Source organism: Harpia harpyja, chromosome 18 (assembly GCF_026419915.1).
Source record: "Harpia harpyja isolate bHarHar1 chromosome 18, bHarHar1 primary haplotype, whole genome shotgun sequence".
NCBI classification, from domain to species: domain Eukaryota; kingdom Metazoa; phylum Chordata; class Aves; order Accipitriformes; family Accipitridae; genus Harpia; species Harpia harpyja.
In genome coordinates, this window is record NC_068957.1 from 19549718 (window position 1) to 19570728 (window position 21011).

Sequence of the window (21011 nt, forward strand, 5' to 3'; positions counted from 1 at the left end):
CAATGTTTTACACAATATGGATAGAGTCCGCAGAGGTATTTCACACATAAGACAAGAAATAAAAAAATTTTAATTTCATTCCCCAGTGTTATTCTCTGGGACCAGAATGAAGGGTCTCAAGGGCTCGGAAGATATGTAAGATGTCAGGATACAAGATAAACTGAAACTGACTCTTAAAGAGGATTGTGTGTCAAAGAATGAAGACTTTTGTGTTTTTATTAGTAGTAGTAACAAAGTTTCTGCACAATAAACAATTCTGTCAGAAGTCCATTAAAAATTCCAGGGTAAGTTATCTGCTGATCAGTAGAAACTTGAGTAAACTAATACAGACATGAAACAAGAAACTTCTAAAAATATGCAGAATCGGTTCTCTAAAGGAAAAAAAAAAACCACCTGAATTATCAAAAGGTAACAACAGAACATACACATTCCTGTATGTTTTCAAAATAATTCCATATTTATATATAAAATTTGTGTGTGTTTTTCAAAAGATACATTAACTAACCTAAGCTGCTTTAACTTAGCATTGCAAAAGTGTTCAAAATTCATGTAGTGTTTCATAGATTTGACAACTACTAAAAATTGATCCAAGCTTCAATCAAGGTAACAGGAGATTCTACACTGACCTCAATTAGCTTTCGATCAAGCTTTAAGAGAATTAACAATCCTCTAAACAGTCGTCATTCATGGGTACATGGATAGAGAGTACAAAGTGTTAGCACCTTTGAATGAGCAAAGTTACTCTAATTGAACAGAAGACCAGTCACATCAATTTTTTTTTAAACAATGATTTCATTAAAAGTCTGCTAAGTCAGGCTTGCCCTATTGCTGAACTAAACCTCATGGTAACCTTAAAAAAAATTAAATGCAGAGAAAAAGACAACAGAGTTGGTGACCTCAGGATGTTTCAAATTCAACAAAAGGTTCTGAATCAGACTTATCTTCATAACTGAGGGGCTAGGTAGGTGGCAGCTTAGAGTAACTTCTGCCCTAGAAAAGTTCATTGGAAGAACAGCAGTGAGGCATCAATGATTAAGAACAAGCAAGCACACTTTCTTACTTCTTCAAACCAACTCCTTACTAATACTTTGTGTAGTCCTGTGGCCCTAATTCTCAACGTTGGCAGAAGCAGAGGTAATGCAGAAATTGAGAAAGAAGGGGTGGGGTTGGGGGGTGAAATTTATTATAACCCACTCCAAAAAAAGATACAACTTGATTTCATGCACAGCTTAAATGAGAAAAACCACCCACATTAAGCCTCAATACACACTTCTTCAACAGCAAATAAAAAAATAGTTTCTTTGCTAGACATTCTCTCTATATACAAGATGACAGTTGATTAAGACTGTATTACAGAGTTCCAAAATTCAGGTTGAGTAACCATGGCCAACTGTCAAAAGTAGTAATGAAAGCAGAGATATCACTATAATCAAAAGCAACAGGGAAATGAAGAAAACTGAATGCTAATTATTTGTGATTAGTTTCTCCTTTCAAGGAAAAAAATGCTGAGGTAGTTAAAACAGAAGGAGCAGCATGTGATTCTAGCACTTTGTATGAACTATATTATCCCAAGTTCAAGCAAGTTACATGGTAAATGAGATAAAATCTCCTGTTTAATGAGGTATAGAAGATAAAGAAACAGTCAATATTTTCACTATATGTTGGCCCTATATACCATTCAAAAGATGCCAGTTCAAAATAGTACCTTGCATCTTCTTGACCCTCTAGGCTCTTGAAAAATCTTTTTAATGGAAACAGGAATTCCTTTTTCCATGGATACGCCCTTAACTTCCTCTTGCCTTAATTCTTCCCAAGTAGTGAAAGTGCTATACCCCCTCTCAAATACTTCACACTGCCATCTAAAGAGGTCACTTGTAAGACGCCAGACCCAAGTAAAGTGCTTAGAATCTCTGATGAGACTTCCATAAATTTACAAGTTAAAACAGTTATGAAGAAATTGTTCCACTCACATTTCAAAGACCTTTTTCTTTTTTAGAGAAACACGCTACAAGAAGAATGTAATGAGAACTTCCTCTATGCTTGAAGAAAACTAAAGGAGGAAAAAAGTTATATTTGAAAATATATCCAGTTTGAATGAACATATTAAGCATGTTCTGGCCCATACTGAGAAATTGGGGGGAAGAGAGGTGAAACAAAACAACAAACCTTCAACATATATATATAGTACTAAATAACTAAGCAATGAAAAGCTTACAACCCTATTAAAAATGTGTCTTGCAGAAAGTGTGATGTATACAGCAATGTGAATTAGAATGTGGGCATTTGTAATTCAGTCTAACAGGAGTGAATAATGTACTAACTACAATGAAAGGAGAATACACAGCTACCCCAGTGGATGTGTACAGCCATTTCCCATCATTTTTGACCTATGTTAAATTTCAGTCAAGTCAGAACAAACCTCTATACCCAGCAGTGGCAACACTATTTTCTGACAGTTATATTGGACAAAATATTAAAACATGCTAAGTAGTTTGTAGGGAAAGAGGTAGGATGATCTAATATACTACACCTTCTAAAATACCATTTGAGGTATTTTAACTAGCCCATAACTTGTTTCCTGAGCAACCAATTCTCACCACATGAAATATTTAAACCACAAGCTATTCCTCCCTGATTTACACCACAAGGAACCCTAAGTATTAAAAATCTTCTAGCATTTAGCAGAGGCTGAGGCTTGCATCAGTTTGAAGATAAACACTAGGCAGCGATGCCATTGATAACTGATTAGATTTAATCAACTTTTACTGAAACCTTCATGTTTTAGTTTGAGGGAAGAAAGCTCCAAATCTAGACTGAACTCCAAAGTACATGTACATTAATCATAGCTTATTTTTTTTAATTTCTTTTGGATAAACAAACGTTTTAATTATACAAGTCCCTGTTTGTTCTGTTTGTTTCCTAATTAGAGAAAAATGGCAAGTCTCCCAATCAAAGCTCTTTCCCTCTAAAGAATTTAACAATACATTTGGACAGGCACATATATTTATTTGGAGACTACACAATGAATAAAATCCCATTTGCACTTAACAGAGCAAAGTTTGCCAGAATTCAGTATGTGAGCCAAGGCTCCACGCTCTGCTAATGGCAAAAATGGCTGTCCCTGCAGTCAAGTACTGGATTATGTACTTTCGTCTTGGCAAGTACAAGCCTGGAAACACCCACAACACCTGTTGTTTATTATAAATGGCTGTATTGAAAATAGACATGTTCCTACTATGAAATAAAAAAAAGAAAGAAAGAAAGAAGTGTGTGCGTGGGGAAATTACAGACAAAGATGGTAACCGTGAACTCCTAACTGATCCTGCTGAAAGTATTTAACTGTAAAGTGCATTTATATAATAACTTTCACCTAAAAACCTCAGAAAGCTTTTGTGTTTTGTAAAGATAAAGATTACTATTAAAGCAGGTTATCAAGCAAAATGAGATGAGGAAACTTACAGTGGTCAGGAACAAAGCCAAGAAATTTCAATTCTGGTGACAAGGCAAATGACCAGAATTCTGTACTCGGTTAAATCTGGACTAACACATGCTGTTCAGTGAAAATTCTCTCAATGTTTTTAACCTATGTATAACTAAAGTCAGTACTCTTTTCTGTAAGTTGTGTGTAATTACTTTCCAGATCCTACTTGCATGAGAATGTTGAAACACTACCAAGTAACAAGGATAAGGAATGTGAGCACCTTAAATGATTATTTACTCAGAAGGAAAAAAAAAAAAAAAAAAAGAAAAAAAAAATCACTGAAAATCTCCTGCAGCTTTTACAAGTACAATGAGATCTGAGGTCCTATGGCCTCTTCCTACTCCCATTTGTTTACACTGAGTCATTTTCCTGAGTGATTCCCCTACTCTATCCTCTTTCCTAAAGAAACCATCTCCCAGCTTTTTCTTGAGAAAAATCTTTCTGCAGCTGATGTCAGCAACTGCATTGTTTTCCCTTTGTCCTCAGCTTTTGAGGTGATAATGGAATTATGGTGGCATGAATTTGAACTGTATTAATTCCTACCAGTAGAATACTGTGATCAGATCTCAAGTCCTGATCTGGATCACTCCTTTTGATGAAATAGGTCAGTGAGTATCTTTCAATAAGTCTTTTTACAAAAAAAATAACAGCAATAACAATTATACTGCAGATCAGGTACCAGTTATTTCTTTTACCTTGAAAAAAAAAAAAAAGGCCACGACACTATGTAGCTCCTATCAACAAACTGAATATCTTGCAGTACACAACCTACTCTCTCAGGATCTTTGTGATTAAGCAAGGTATTGTTACCATCCTCTTTTAGTTGTGAGAAACAAAGGCATAGAAAAAACATCCATAGGAAATCTACAAAGATCCAGACATTAAAAGTAGACCTCCAAAGCCTATCAAATATCCAGTCTGTAAGATTTCCCCCTCTCTGTTTTGGCAGACGACCTCAGTAAAAGGAATTTTCTTGGTTTTATTAGAAGGGTCTTGACATACCTACCTGATATATTAAAAAGGTCTTATTCATTTGTACTCAGCCTGGGACAGCGTCTGCCAACTTCAGCCCCCTGCTTAACAACCTTGACTCCTACTTCAGTACTTTCTTTTTCCAGTCAGCTTTTCTATCGTTCTTCCAAATTAAACCATGTTTTTCCCACTTCTCATACCCTACAACCAACCATCCCAAAGGACAATTCACACACCCCCAATATATTTTTAATACTTCCTGTCTCCTACAGTACACTCAGTGTATTTTCCCAATCCTAAAATTGCCTTAGCATTTCTCTAACCCATCATATAAAAGGAAGCAAACCTATTTTATGAGTATTTCTGTATAACTCATCTTTGAGTCTGGCTTCCACACCCATCGACTGAAAGGCAGACCTGCTCAAAGCTGTCAACAGGACAAAGTCAAGCTGAGCTGTGCCATGATTTATGCAGGTAGGGCCAGACCTGTCAGTTCCACTGTCATGAGATAGAGGGGCAGAATTCTTACTGCTGAAATTCTGGATTCACTACATCACAAATCCAACACCGATTCCAAAATGACAGAATGCAGCATGTAATTCAAAAAACATATTTCCCTAGCAAAACAGCAGGATAAATAAATTGGGAAACAATCTATATTAAAATTGGAAACCTGAGAGCAGAGTGCTTATCTTTCCCCCATTTAAATTCCAGACTGAGGCTAAAATATTTTGGTTAAACAGAGGCACAATAAAGAAAAAACACAGTTTGATTTGTGATTTAAAGAGAGATCACATGTATTCTAATATTACTATTTATTAGCATTTCTCACAAACCTGTTAGATTCTAATGCCTTCAAAAACATCAAAATGCACCTTGACAAAGCTACCTGCATTTCACCCCAAGCAGGGTTTATGTGGATGAAGTTGTACTTAGGCTATTAAATGATTGCTTTGCTACCAATTTCCCAGCGTTACCCAAGTCATCTGATGAAAATCAGTATTTAAGTATTACGGTGATCCATATTTCAGCTCCTGTCCTAACTGATAAATCATGTCATTTGGGGAGGGAAAAAAAAGAGTTCTGGTCAGCTGCCAAGATTAAACATACTAAATGTAGTGTTTTGCCTTTGTGATTCATTTCTACTTATTCTCACAATTAACACATACATTAGCAAGTGGATCCATGTATTATGCTTTCAGACACCTCTGAAGAGAATCTATCATTCAATGTAATCAGAAAATTTATAAATGCAACCAGTATTTCAACTGTAAGGAAACACCTGCATGTGTTGGTAATCACTCCATTTGTATTGGCATATGTCCACTTGTGGGCACTTTTTTTGTGGACAACTTGCAAGACATCTATGCAGAACTAAGCTAACAAAAACGTTTCATATGTCTTTCTGTCTTTGGTAGGAAGAACACTTCTCTGGCATTATGGAGATTCATTGACAGCGCTAGCTTTTTCACTAAGTTGTCTTAATTTTTTTTATTTTTTATTTTTATTTTTTAAAGATTGTACTGAATCTGTAAAGTTTTGGAATAGAAGACTGACTCTTATATTACAGCACTGTGCCTAGCATAGCTGAGTTCTGGTCTTGCCTGGGGACTCCTAATGTTGCTGTCATAGCTATTTGCTGACATTACTAGAACTACTATCTTAGAAGATACTTAACTTTTAGTTTTAGCGGGTGCAATTCCTGTATGCTGCAGGTTATAATGCCTACAAATATTATGTTTGGTTCTCTCAAGTTTACAAGCAAGATATCTATAGCAGCCACTTGAAGAACTGCCAGAATCAGCTTAATATAAACTGGCTTTAATACAAGGGAAATGATTGGCATTAATCTATTTGGAGAAACACAGGGTAGATTCTTTAACACAGTAAGTTTCCTAAACATGATCTGTTCTGAAGCTTCCTTTTCTTTGTTTATAAATGAAATAACTCATGCACACAAGATGTACACAAGAATCACAGACAACTAAGAAAAGAACTAGAATGACTGGTTTCAAGTTTTCCAAACCAAGAGGAAGGGAAAAAAATTTCACCATCATCTGTCCTCTTCCTTATCAAGGGATCATATCCATGGTAGTTTCTTCATTAGCATTTTGCTTCCAGCTACTTGTTAGATTCCTACCTCATCCTAGTACACACACCCCCTGCTATCAGACTGTAACTATAAAATGAAAACTCACTGTAGAAAAAAAGGGCATCTAATTGCTTCCTTTCTTGGAGGTGCATCATTCAAGTTCCCTTGTATGACTGACACAATCTGACATGAGCATTGTAATTCAATGCATCAACTAGAAAATATATAAAGACAGCTTTTCTGAAAAGGCAACTGCTTTTTTTTAGAATACAAGAAGGGAACAGTAAGTAAACCTAATGCATGCATTACCTTTATCTTGACAGGAGGAATATATAAAATGTACAACAGCAAGCAATATTGTGTATATCATTACACACAAAAATTTAAGTACCTATAAATGCGGACAATAGTCTGATATCCTGACAAAGTAACAAACCTGGATGTTAAAAATAGACAATACATGGTGGACTTGCTTTTTATTTTTTAAATTAATGATGTGAAGATTATATATAAAGGCAGGGAAAAAGTGCTTTTCTGCAAATAGTGTACATGCGTTTCTTATAATGTTTGCTGAAGATTATGCTTTCCTATGAGCAATTCAATTTTGATCCATTTACGTACTGTATAACATCAAACCTAAAGGAAGGCTTTCTATCACTAACATACAAACAAAAGCATTAAGTTGGCTTGAGACATTCAGGTTTTTTTCCTCATTTTATCCCTAATCTCCCTTCTTCAGGGATTTCTGAACTTATATTGGTGTCAGTAAAATACCAGTGCATGCTATTCCAGACTGTTTTGCTAACCAAAAGTCTAAAAATAAAATTCCAAAGCAAACAAGTAACAATCTCTGAGACAGAAAGACATGACTTTTTTTTTTCCTCTAGTAGAAGACAAAGTGGTTAATTTTTTTTTTTCTGAACATGTTCAATGACATATTTATGAAAATTAGATATGAAAAGTCAGGCACCTAGATCCCCATTTTGAGTACTGCAATTCTCACAATTCTCAAGAAGAATCACTGGATGTCCTTTCTTGAAAAACAGTCCACTAAAAGTCAAGTCAGCTTTTTTCTTTCTTTTTGTTTTGGTTTTTTTTTTAATTATTATTATTTTTAAATTTTTTTTTCTTTAAAATTATATATAAGTTATATTGAGTTATTTTTCAGGATGGAACTACAGGATGCTTCCTACTTATCCATCACTCAAAGCAGCTTATAGGAGTAATTCAGGTTTTTCTGATGAAGCTGAAAGAGTCTGCAAGTGCATGTGCATGGACAAGATGATGCTCCATTTTAGGTATCCCTAATCTCTTAAAAAATAAGTAAAACCAATTGTTTGTATTTCTTTACTGTGTTCTGAAATAAGCACCAGGCCATGAATCTGCAAGCAAATAGTCAACTACTGTTCCTCAGCTAATGTAGAAAGTCCCCAGCATTTCATTTTATTGGAAATTATAATGATATGGAAAGGGCAAGTGCCTATAGTCATTACTCAGCCTGTTTTAAAAAAAAAAAAAAAATCAAACTTCAGTATGATTGAATGACAACACACTCCAGTTCATTTCTTCCTTGGAATCCATTAACCTCTTTCATGTGAGAGCTCTAACAGGTTTTTGGTTTTTTTTTTTGATCTAAATACAAGGTTCTTTTATTATCAGTTACTCTATCACATGCTGCTCTAAAAACGTACTCTGCGCACAACCTGTAGTTAGAGGGCTCATGAATTAAATGGCTATCTTGTCTAGTGGTGATAAAATATCACTATGGAAAATAAAGAGGTCATCAGTGATAGAAATATAAAATTCAACGAGATACCTGTCCACTGTAATAAAGACTTAAAAGCCATACAAGACGGGGGGGGGGGGGGGGGGGGAAGAAAAGCATCAACTCTCATTGATAACTGAAAGCTGTTTTACTGCCTTTGCAAGCCTTCAGTAGCATCTTACTCTGCAAGAAATCCAACTGAAATGAGCAGAGAAAGGTACCATGCAGTGCAAGTAAGAGTCAGAGAAGACTGAATAGAAACAAATACTGAACTGGAAAAAACACAGCATTGTGTTATGTCCATCTTCACTGACATACTGTGCACCTACTCTAACTAGAGAAAACACAACCCTTGTGATTTCAGTTATTGAAATTAGTGATGCCTTAAATTTATTTTCCTACATAATTTATTATGAATATTAAGCATCTCTGTTTTCCTCCCTTTTCTTCACCCTTCACACAATGCATACATTTTTACTTGCCCCTCCATTATTCTAAAACCAAAGTGAGAAGAGTCTACAAGAAGTATGCAAATAACTGCATAGCTATGCTTATTTATTAATAAAAATTAAGGAATGGCAATGAGATATAGTGAACACATGATGTTTTAATAGAGTAGCCTTGGGCAACAGTAGTACATGAATAGTGTACACTTCTTTTAGTCAAGCAATTTATAATACAGTGCACAGGCCCTATGGGATCTCAGAGAAGCTTTTTACAGTCAGTTCAGGGAAAGAAAATACAAATGCTTTTTGCAGATGTCTGTAACACTACTCTGAGTCCTAAAGTGGTAAGTTCTCTGTTTATCCCACCAAAACAAGATTAAAAAAAAAAAAAAATACCACCACTACAACAAAACAAAAAAAACAGAACAGCATTGTTGATATTGTTACCCTCACTTTTACTCCGCACGACCTGCCACTGATGGAGCCTTCAAACCACATTTGCGAAGCTTGTTTTCCTGGCTGGTAAGTGAAGCCATACAAGACCCAAAGAGCTCCAAGGCAGAGAACCATGTTATTTAACCTTCTCTGTTCCCTTGCCCTAGGAAATGAAGGTAAGGATTACTCAATCTACTTAGTCTCATGGGTTCTATTTGTTTGTTCTGATTTTTAATTCATTACACTTGTTCCGTGGGTAAGCATGGGAAACAATGCACAAGAAATAATTGGAATTTAAGACTTTTGAGTTAAAATTGGGGATGAAGGACTGAATGTTATATTCACCAAAAAAAAAAAAAAAAAAAAAAAAAAAAATCTATTCTTACCTCCAATAGATCCATTCCTTTAAACCAATAACAGCCCACCTCAAAGCTGCACTGATTTTCTGCCTCTCACTATTTTACATAGTTTCAGCATATTCTCCTTGTCAGGGCCAGGCTACCCTTTTGGAGAGCTCCAGCAGCATCCCACCAGCATGCTGGACAACAATTCCCACTGCTTCACTCCTTCCCTTTCTTTCGCAAATCAAACCAGAAACTGCAGCCCCCTTAGGACTATGTCAACCCAGTAAACTAAAAAGGACTTGGTGCAGGTAACAAGCACTGTCCCACAGTCATTAATACTGTCTAATCATTCAGCTGCACTTATGTCAAGTAGCTTGCACTTATGTCACATAGTACAATCACTGGAAAGGGTTCAAGGAACAGGAGAGGCAGGAACTGTGTCCAACTGGAAATATGGACAAGATAACACTGCTGTGGAGCATTTGGCTTTACAGAACTCATTTGTTCCATGGCACTCACACTCAGGGATAGGGAATGAGTGCTGCCCTCTTATTTACAAACATAGATGTAGCCTCGTGGTCTCTGAATGGTAAATAGACTATTACAATAAGATTATCTGGAGTTATTAATAGCTACCTCCATTTATTTTCAAGGATTTAAGACATGTAGGAGTCCTCAGATGCACAAAGGACTTGAAGTTACAAGCTTGCATTTAAAAGAGATCATTGCTTAAAATCCACAGTGTACGGATTGACAACAGCTTAAATATTTGATTTGGCACTAGTTAAAAAAATGCCTGTCCCTAATAGCAATACAAACACTAAAAGAGCTACCAACTGCTGAACGTATGAAAAATCATGTATGATAGCATATAAGCAAAAGTTACAGAATTGAAGTTCCTTAGACATTATACAGTCCCAAATGAAACAAATAGTATTTAATAAATTTAGTTTTCAGGATAACTGATTTTGTAACGTTGCCTAGATTATTTTTAAACAACAAAGCTGGGAAAAAGAATAAAATAAAACTCAAGGCTTAATTTGATCATTTCTCCAAATTTCACTTGACTTTGAGCATGCTAAAAAGGAAAGAACAGAGGTACACATCCTGATACTGTTTCTTTGAAAAACACTGAAATATTTTGTATTAATAATTTAGCTAAAATATTCTTTGTCTATTCTGAAACAAGACACACCCCCCCCCCCTTTTTTTAATGGTGTTTGGCAATTAAAATTACTTTTCCCCAAAGCCCTAATGATTTCTTTCTTTCTCCTGTGCAGGTGAAATTTCCATAAGGGAAATAGTTACTCACAAAATTCAAGATGATCTGTCTTATATTCCAGAAAGACAGATAAATCTTTTTCATTAAAAGAATTCAACAATTTCTACACCCAGTATATACAGAAGCTGTATCTCACACACCAGTTTTTGTTCATAACTTATGCACAGACTTTGCCTATTACAATAACTCCCTTCTAGAAACAAATAAAAAAGCCTTGCAATTTCACCACTGTGGAAACATATGCTTGATTTAAATACTATAACCCACATGTGCTTATACCTATAGCAGTCCTAACATGACTTACATCCTTTGGTCTGTTTATTTGAATAAATGGAAAGTAAGTCATTTGCATCCTTGCCCTTATAAAGTAGTCCTTTGCAAATACAAGTTCAAATAAGAGACTATAGAGCTTCAGGTTCAAATAATTTACATAGGAATAGCAACATTGTATCAGTGTACCTTAGCCATGTTAAAATAACAAAGAAAACCCCATACCTGTGTGGTTGAACAACAATGCCAACATCTTTAAGCCCTGAAAAAATATAATTCCAGTCTCCTTGAAGAAAAAAAAAATTACTAGAGAGATAATAAGCAAGCTAATTGAGCTTTAAGTTATCTTGGTCTATGGAATATACTGTCAATCTTACTCAAGTGTGACGATAGTACCTACTTGTCTCTAAATTATAGCTATGCGTCTGCCATCACTGTCTTCTCTGATGCCTCTTGGTTTGCAAACTGAGCTCCTAATTTCTTCTATACACCCCATGCAGTGAGACTATTCTCAGCTTATAGTAGAGACAGGAATTGGAAAATGAGGAGATTCTTTGAAACAGCCACCTACGGGACATACCAGAAACACTCACAAACCATTTCCATGACCTAACTTGACCAAGTCAAACTTTTTTCCTTCAATCCTATACCACCTGTCAATCACAAAAACCCCAAACAAGTACTCATGCATTAATTCTTTGCAGAAGCAGTATCTTTTAAGTACCAGATCCACACTTAGCTCATAGACTTCTTTAAAGAAACAGAAACTTACATCAGCTAAAGACACAAGACCCTGGGAATGTCCAATGAGCAAGGAAGTCAACAGGCAGATAAAGAATACTGTACAGATTTACCTCCATCCCATACCTTCTAACTACTTTAAAAAGAGTATTCGCGTACAACGTGTCTTTTAAAAGGTCCTGAAGGTGACTAGCATCTTAACGTCCACTGCCAAATTGTGCTAACAACAGCAGGTCTCTCCCTTCATTAAACTAAACTAGTATTGCATCAGGTTAAAGAAAAGTAATGGATTAATACACAAATAAATCAACATTCAAAAAGGATGAAAAATTATGAAATGCTGTAATATTTTAACAAGATCATCAATGCATATATGGTACGTGCCGAAAACATAGATTCCAGTTTGTCCTTTTAGATATTCTTTTTAATACTACCCGACATATGCTAGCATGCCCCCCACATCTTACTGTTTCTAATGAAAATAGATTTCACTTTGTGAATATATTTCTGGAATCAGAAAAGTGTAAAACATCAAAGACCTATCATGTCACTAACACATCTGTCAAAAGATGATGCAGAAATTCTTATTACAGTGCATTGGCCTGTTTAGTTCAGTTATAATGAGATGAGGCTTTCATCATTTCCCTTTTGGAAGCAGTTTCATCATTTGCTGAAATTCACTCTTAAGATATTTTTGGTCCTAAAATACAACTATAAGTCGTCTTTTCTTCAATTTTTCCTTGCTGCTCTCAGGATTTATATTTTATGTTACTGAAAACAATCTCTGTCCTTCCTAGGTGTTTGCACCACTTAATCACTTGCATACGGTTATCCACTGGACTTCTTCAGGCATGTATCTCGGCTACTGTAACTACCCGAGGAAACATTTAGATTGAAGCCTGCTAAGTATCTTACTCATTTGGATTATATTTGCCCTTTCAGTAAGAAGGGAAGCCAAATATCCCTTTTATAGCTTTTTAGCACACTATCTCTTTACAAAGAGGTGACAGAGTCAAGAAATCAGATTAATGCAAATCATTTGGTTAAGTATAGCAATATTAAGAATTATATTGCAGCATTTACCTTGAGGAGATTTTTGATAATGAAAACTTGTCTGTTATGGTCTACCATTTTGATAATACTACCTATTGCAGAATCTACTGTTCTGAGCAGCAGTGTTTAAAGGCTGCAAACTTCAGTGGAAAAAAATTAACAGAAAAGCAGCACATCTACTGGTTCATAGGCTCCACAGCAGACATACTTTAGCATTCCCAGGATTCACTTTCATATGCAATATCTAGGAAAAAGCTTTGCCAATCTCTTGAGGCTGTCTTTCCTATAACCTCTCTGCACCCTTTTGCAAGGCTGACTTCAATTCTGCCCTTGAAGCGTGGTTCCAATATTGTTGCCAAGATGCACAAAATTCTTTCTTGTCCTGTATTTCTCTTATCACAGAAATTCTGTAGACAATCTTCAGCCAGTACTGCTGGCATGATGTCTTTTGCTTTCCAATTACATTCTTCAGCAGCACAATAGAATACAGCCCCACAGATGAGTCACAGCTGTGCTTATTGTGGTACCAACAGCTATCTTATGAGGCTATCATCAGTTGACACAGATACTAATCTAACAGGATATTGGCAATGTGACCTGCAGATATACTGAGCTTTGACTTCTGAAGCAGCAGCAACATACAAAAAAGTGCTAGTGATAAAAAATATTTTTGTGAAACCAGTGTGCATAAAGCCTTTCTATAGACCATTGCCTTGCTGATGCCCTTGAATCTTTCCAGGCTTCCCTAGGCCTTAATGGAGAAGAGTCTTGACCAGAAGAATGAAAAGTTTTCCGTTCCCTACTTACTATGGTTAGTGCCTAAATGAAAGTCACACTTGGAAGCACTTCAAACTCCAACCATACTACAGCCATGTCATGGATCTTGCTTAATACACTGCTTTCTTGGCAAAAGCATCTTTATGTCACTTACTGAAATGATACTTTCTAAATTAATAGTCTAATTACTCCTAGATGCCAGTAATGTCAGAAATAGAGTTAATCCAAACCCTGACTAATATAAAGAACTAACCATTAATTTTATCAGGGACATTTAACAGTTCTCACATACAGGCCTTTTTTTTTTTTTTTTTTAATCATTATCTGCAGATCACCGAGAAAAAAAAACTGGTTCCTCTTTGAGAAAAAAAGCTCTTTTTATTACTATAACTACTTTTGTTGGTCTGTAGGCTACTGGTGTAACCCAAGTCGTCAGAAGTAATCAGAATAAATCAAATGGAAATTTACTGCTATACGAAGAAAGGAGTTTTGTATAGTTTTCCACATTTCCCAAAACAACTCAAAGCAAAATGAGTACCAAGTCCAGTAAGAAGAGTTCACTGACTTTGCAGATAAGAAAACCTAATACACCAACAGAAGCAACAGTAGCCCAGACACTGAATGTATTAACAGCTTTTAAGAAGCACTGACAGCTTCCACTCATCCCCTGAACATAAGACTTTATTATGCTACTTAAAACAATACCATCTTGGAACTGTTCTGTAACAATGGTTATTAGGAAAAGTATCAGCATAGAGCTTAAAGGTGACCACCTTTCAGTCCACAGGCAAGAAAACAAAGTCATACTGGCACACATAGGAAACTTTACTGTAGGGAGTCCTTGGCATTCTCCCACATTCAAAAGAATTTGTAACATTTCCAATTAAATATCTCTGCCCTTCGTACTTATAACTTATTGTGTACTCCTTGGAGTGTTGAACTACACTTTTGGGGGGACTTTGAAAGCATCTCTCAATGCTTTGGCAAGTACTGCAATAATTTATAACTGGCCTGAGAATCCTTAAAATGTACATTTTTTGGCTGTCCCTGTCCGCATTAAGTAACTGCAGTCTATCATGTCTGTTTCATAGCATCTGACCACCATGGACAAATGAGTAATTAGCTTTAGCAAGAATAGCCAGATTTATGTTAGGAAAAATTTAACTCCTAGAAAGCTCAGCAACTCAAGAGATGGATTTCTCTCTTCATGCAACACTAATCTCAGTTCATATTTCCCGTGTAGTTAAGACAAATTGGTAAAAATGGACATGATTTAATTAAAATCTGAAGCCTTCACAGCGCTTGTCTCCTAAATGAAATTTCTAACGAAAATGAAAGAGACTGTTTCTAAAAATTGCAAGCACTAGATTTTTATTTTTTTAAATTTAATAAATAACCTATGAATAGAGTCTTCCTTGTAGTAATAGAGGTAGCTAGGAATGAAAAATTTTAGGATCCTCCACCCCAACACAGAAGACATGCTAGCAGACTATTTATTACTCTATAGCTCTACAAAATCCACCCCATATAAAAGCACTGAATGAAGAGTAACAGTCATTCCATACTTCCCAAAGTAGGTGCCCAACACAGTGAAAAGAGGTAGCCCAATACGTGGCATACTGTTTTATCAACATTTTTATGTAACAAATTACCAATATCCCAGCAATGGGTGTTAGTATTTGTCCTGTGACAATTCGGAAGGTTGAAACGTTTAGTTGCCTGTCTGTCTCCTACCCTGAGGGATACTGAATAAAAATCGGAAGGCTACAATCTTTTTTTTTTTCCCCCATGATAATCATTGTTGCATTTCAGATCTGAAGTTAAATTTCTTTTAGCACACAAATATAAGCAGGTGATTTCTGGTTTGTTTTTTTCTTTTAATGCTTATACAGACATAAAATCAAGTACCTTAGGGTATGGTCTTTGAGCAGCATATTTTTTAATTTTCTTCTTTGGTATGGATTCGTTCTTTAACTTTGTAAAACATCAGTTAAAAACTGCACTCCCAGGACTTTTGCAGAATACAACACTGCACATTTACACAGCATCTAAGAGAAAAACACCTCCCTCTGCCAACACTAGCACTGAGAATTATATCCAGGTTCAAACAATATCTCCTACAAGGAAATGTGTAGGCCATCCAAGTTAAAGTATGAAGTGGAGATAAAGAGAACCCCCAGCATAGCAAGTCTTTTATCATAAATGACCAGCTACAGTAAGAATACAATATGAAGTCTCCTTTTAATAAAAAGCCTCTCAGCTTTCACAACTTCATGACTGCAGTAAACCACATTTGTAAGAAAAGGACATTACAAAAAGGTCACTAGGTAGTATCTAAGTATGCACATAAAGATTGTTTCAGAGCGCAACATCAAACCTGTATAGAATTGATGGAAAAATAATAAGACAATTAAGCTAACATATAAAGCCAGCAACTATGTTATCTCTCTCACTCATCTTCATATGCGTAAACCAAAAGAATGTTGTACTTAAAAAATACCTACTGGTTTCTATTTCCAGAAAGCGTCAAGCAAAAGTTACCAAAGGTCTTTTCATCTGTCCTATCGCTGCTCCAGTTATCCGTGGACCACAACTGCATCCCTAATTTAGGGCCTTCCTATTAGGCCATCCATATGCTCTCACATGCTAGCAGATAACCCTCTGTGATATGCCTTTTAATTCCTCCTTTCAGCCATAATCTCTCCTTTTTCCTCCTCTTCCCCTGCAAAATTGTTTTTCCTCATTCTTCTCTTCCACTATGAACAGCAGTATCAGTCCTGCTTATACTGTTCCCTCTTGCAAACAGGTTTTTGTTTCCAATCTTTCTCTACCTCAATTTCATTCAGATATCCTATTTTCTCATCTTCCAGAATACATCTCTACCAACTAATCTAGCACACCCTGTGCCTATCAATCCCTACTTTCATCTAAAATTATGTGTAACTTCTTTCTCTTCCTGCTTGTCAAAGAAGCAAGACCCTCAAATGAAGTTCAAAATAGACAGGCACATTCAAAATAACTAAAATATTTGATCCTTCACACACCTTTTAATTAAAGTGTAGAATACTTCAAGCACATAGTTTTGTAGCTGCTAAAAAGTTTACATGGGCTCAACTGCCTTTTCCTTCCATAAATTTTCCACTAAGGACTATTAAATACAAATCCTCTAGCTCAGAAAGTCCTGAAGCCAAAAGTTACCGAAAACAAAAAGTATTATGGGGAAGTATTGTTGCTGTCCATCTTGTCCTTACATTTCTCTTTTGCCATCCACTGCTGGCCACTGTGGGAAAAAGCACACTCTACTAGACATAGGTTTGGCCTGATCAAATAAATACATGCATTCTTACATTATTTTAAGTTTTGTTTCCAGAGAAAATGCCAATTAAGCAATGGTGTTCTCCAGTATTGTGAAAATTTGGCTGCTGGGTACAAGAGAGACCCTAAGGTCCTTTGGTACAGACAGAAAGCACACAGTTGTTTGTCAGCAGCAGGCTGCCCAAGCAGCACGCTTACACACAGCTCCAACTAGCAATTGTCATTGTTGCCATCCCTTGCCAGAGAAAGGCAGCACAGGGAGGAGGAACAGGAGCACTGAAGTTGCTCCATTATCACATTGGGGGTGGAAACCATGAAAAAGGAGACAAATAGAAAAAGAGAAAAAAATCAACTTCAATCATTACTCCTCATAAACAATTCATTTCCAGGTCAATCCTGGTGGTTGCCTGTTAAACTCTATTAATACATGAGAAGACAGGAGTATTATAATAACCAATACTGAGAGAAATTGAAATTACACCAACTATGTCCTGCCCTCCATGTTCAAGAGCTGAGCTTGAGGGAGGAGACAGCATAAGCTTGCCCTCTGCAGGCAATGCGAAGTGGAAGTCTCTTCACCTGTGAACGTTAGGGCACATGTACACCCCAAGTATGAATGGACATGGAAGCTACCTCTCCAAGATAAGATAAAAAGCAAGTAGCATTAAACAGACTGAAACAACCTCCTATGAAGGCGATTTCTTCCTAAAATCAGCCATTGTCAAGACAGAGCAACTTGAACAGTAATATTTTTAAACACGGCTTCCTTAAGAGCTTATACATGTGCAACAAACTTCCAGCTTGGAGCTAGTCTGAAGAACCAAAAATATGAAAGACTGAACTTTTTTTTTTTTTAATGGGGCCAGAGGGGAATAACTGTGGCCGAACAATCTGTGCTTTGATGGTTTCCTTTGGTACCATTACTGGAAGGGGATAAAAGCTACATTAATACTTTAAAATATCTATATCCATTTCTAGCAGCTCAACTAAAGATCTATTTCGAAGTTCCCAAGACATTTATTATTAGAACTAAATGCAAACTAAGAAAACAAAGTAACTTGCTTTTTTCAGCTAGCCTCCTTCCAAAACATAAACAAAATAAAAATCAGCAAGAATGGCAATTCTGTTGCAAGGGAAAGTGACAGACTTTCAAGAGAATCTTGATCCAAAGTGTGTAAAATAAGAAGATTCCCTAGCCTAAGTCTGAATGTCCATTAACAATAAAGCAAAAGTATTTTAACTAAAAAAAAGAAAAAGTCTTCCCTCTGTTTTTGATACTGTTGTGTATTATAAAGTAGAAAGCCAATGGACTAAACTGTTCTTTATTTAATGATGATGCTGTACTTTATATGCAAAAGCACACTTCTGCTTTTTGCAGCCCAATAACAAACAGGGAAAACATGCATTATTGATCAGTTGTCTTCTTTTGAATTAAAAATAAGTGTTGAAATTGTCCACACCGTTACTATGAATTCGAAGTTTTTTCAAATCATTGTAAAAGCAAATCTAGCTTCTAGAATAGAATAAACAAGATTTTTATTAGAACTAAATTTCCGTAGTAAAAAAAAAAACAAAACCAAAACCACAAAACCAAAACCAACTGCCAGATATAGATGGACAGCAAGTGACTTAGTTTCTGGTGGTAAATGGGGGTTTTAATGACATATAGGTAGCCAAGAAGCAGGAGTTATATAGATGAAAAAATTTGCAGAGAGCTCAGGCATTAGCTTCCCAGCCTCCCAAAGCTGTAAAATATCAAGTTGTATTTCTCAGTAAAAGATTTTCCAGCTCTCTTTTTTCAGACTAAATTTCTCTTTTCACAGGAATTTCCTGCTGTCAAATTATACAGACCCTAGACCACCTTCTTAGTTCCAGTAAAACTCCCATTCAGTAAGCACTTCACTCTTTCTACATGCTGCATATGGAGCCTGTGCATCTAATTAAAGACACTTAGCTTAGTCACTTGATAATATGACACCGAGAAGTGTTAAACTGCTTGACCTTAATCCCTAGTAAGGGCTCTTGATTCCGGGGCCAGTTACCTCGCTAAACACAGCTGGAGTTGATTAGTGCCAAACAGTTCTGACTGAGCTAGCACATACTTTCCTTTTTCCTTTCCCTTCTCCCTTTCACTCTCCTCTACGTACCCCTGCTACGATCATTGTTCTCCCTGTGGTCACCCTTTCATATCTTAAAATTCTTTTCTCTTCCCTCACAACCCACCTCTGAGAACGTCTCCCCACTGCAACCCCATAAAGTCCCCCATTTGTAAACTACTTCTGTACTACACTCAAGCTTTCTTCCTCCTACCTGAAGATTCCCTCCTGCCTTGAATAATACCTTTTAGGCTTTTTCTCACTCCTATGCCCACAAATTAAGGCCTTTTTTAGTATCTTGCCTATTATTCTCTATCCACTGAGAAATGAACACATTTTAACAAATCAAGAATGCATGAAAAATTCATTCATGTATTTGTACAAGTCTTTTACGACACAATTATGAATCCTTGATTCACCATATTTTAGAAACTGTCCAATTAATAGCAGAAATCCTAATTTGTAAAAAGCAAATTGACCTACTGTACTGTTCAAGATGGTATCTTTATTTAGAACGAGTTTAGAGAGAAATCCAGAAGGATGTTTAAAAAAATAGACAATATACCATTGGGAAATGTTTTATTCATACAGATATTGAGAGACAAAGATTGAAAACATTGAAGATGACTTAATTATAATCTTGAAATTAATGAAACAATTATGTCTATTTCTCTGGGCAATGTATGAACTTTTAGCATAGGCTGGGTCAGTACCAGGCTACAGATTTTGGGGAAAGAATTGGAAGTGACAAGATTTCAGATCTATTCCACTTTTTTCCTGGATTTATCTGATTTGTTTGTTTAAAGCAAAACTATAAAATAGTAGAAAAAATTACATTATTTTAATATGAATTCCCTACAATTCTAGAACAGGCTATGTTGTTTGACCTTTCGGCAACAGTACAGAAATTCAACAGAACATATAACTGTGGAAGGGCATTTTCCACATGAAAGTAAGGACTTCAAAATGAGGGGCAACCTTTTACCCACCCCAGAACAGGTAAGTGGAGAGAAGGGAGGAAGCACAAATTGCTCCATTTTGTGCCTTCCTGTGAAACACAGCTGTGATAGTACAAATACAAATAGAAGATAAAGCAGTTATGACCTGGCATAGGAAGAAATATTTAATGTATAGGAATAGCCAGAGTTGAACCAGTTCAGAGGCCTACTAGTAAATGTGGTCAAAGACTGCTACCCAGCAATACCTATAAAAGACATGAAAGGAACTTCTAAGAGCTCTTCTTAATACATTTGGAAACATTTGGTGAAAACTCTAGAGTTGCAATTGCTCTGAAAGCTACAACAAATCTGGCAAAAATACTTTCTGCTTTTTTAATTACAAACAAGGCTTTAGTGAGATGATGTAGTTCAACTGGAGCTAGTATGTTCTTCCTATCACTTCTAGATACAAAAAGCAGTGTCAAATGATTGATTGGGACACATTAAAAATTATATACGTAATGTTGTTGTTACTTTTTATGTTTCCTTTGTTCATTTTCTATTTATTTGTTGCTGAATGCTACGCTGATGAAAATGAACTACTGACTTAAATTAAGTCGAACTTTTTAGTAGTCACAGTATGGCCAAAACCACAGAGCCCACAGCTTTGTAGCCCATTGAACATAGCACAGCTGTTCCTTGTAACAGGCAACAGGCTGCATATTAAGTTAACACAGGTCTTAGGTTTTGTCCAGTCTTTCTTGGACTGCCTGAAGAAAAATTGGTTTTGCCTGTTAAACTACAGCAATTGTCTGACGACCACTGCCTAATTATTTTTAGGCTTTGTATGACTGTGGTTTTACATCTATTGTTATATACATATATATATTTCTGTAACTATTAGATATTAATAACAAATAATTATTCTGTGCAGAATGAACTATCTATGATCCTAGTATAATGCAATGTAAAGGAGTTCAGACATAGGGTAATAGCAGAGTCCC